Source organism: Morone saxatilis, unplaced genomic scaffold (genome assembly GCF_004916995.1).
Source record: "Morone saxatilis isolate NCDOM2014 unplaced genomic scaffold, NCSU_SB_2.0 Contig15, whole genome shotgun sequence".
Taxonomy (NCBI): domain Eukaryota; kingdom Metazoa; phylum Chordata; class Actinopteri; family Moronidae; genus Morone; species Morone saxatilis.
In genome coordinates this window covers 8,344,862-8,345,107 of record NW_023339707.1, presented here as the reverse complement: position 1 = coordinate 8,345,107, position 246 = coordinate 8,344,862, and the positions used below count along the sequence as shown (strand labels likewise).

At 48.0% G+C, this 246-nt stretch overlaps 1 protein-coding gene across 1 annotated transcript in view; it reads right to left on the bottom strand.

Moving 5' to 3' along the window:
* sema3b (sema domain, immunoglobulin domain (Ig), short basic domain, secreted, (semaphorin) 3B) overlaps positions 1-240 on the bottom strand; it is a 71,205-nt gene extending 70,965 nt beyond the window's left edge. The window contains exon 1 of the mRNA XM_035656661.1: positions 97-240. The gene's annotated coding sequence lies outside the window, so the exon portion shown is untranslated. The remainder of the gene's footprint in view (positions 1-96) is intronic.
* Between the last annotated feature and the right edge of the window lie 6 nt (positions 241-246).

The window sequence follows — 246 nt, the reverse complement described above, 5'->3', positions numbered from 1 at the left end:
ATACAAATCTTTACAAACATGGACATAGATCCTGGCAGGAAAGACAAAGACAGATACTGGAGTCACAGGGATTCTATCAGAAAATCAAGATCTCACCTTCATCAGCTGCTTCCTCCGCCTGCGTCCCGTTTCAGTCCTCAGCCCCTCCTCGTCACTTTCCCCTTGGCAGGTGCCATCATGGTCAAATAGTCCACAGGAAGGGGCTGGATGGGGCTATTCTCAATTTTTTTTCTGTCTCTCTCTCTC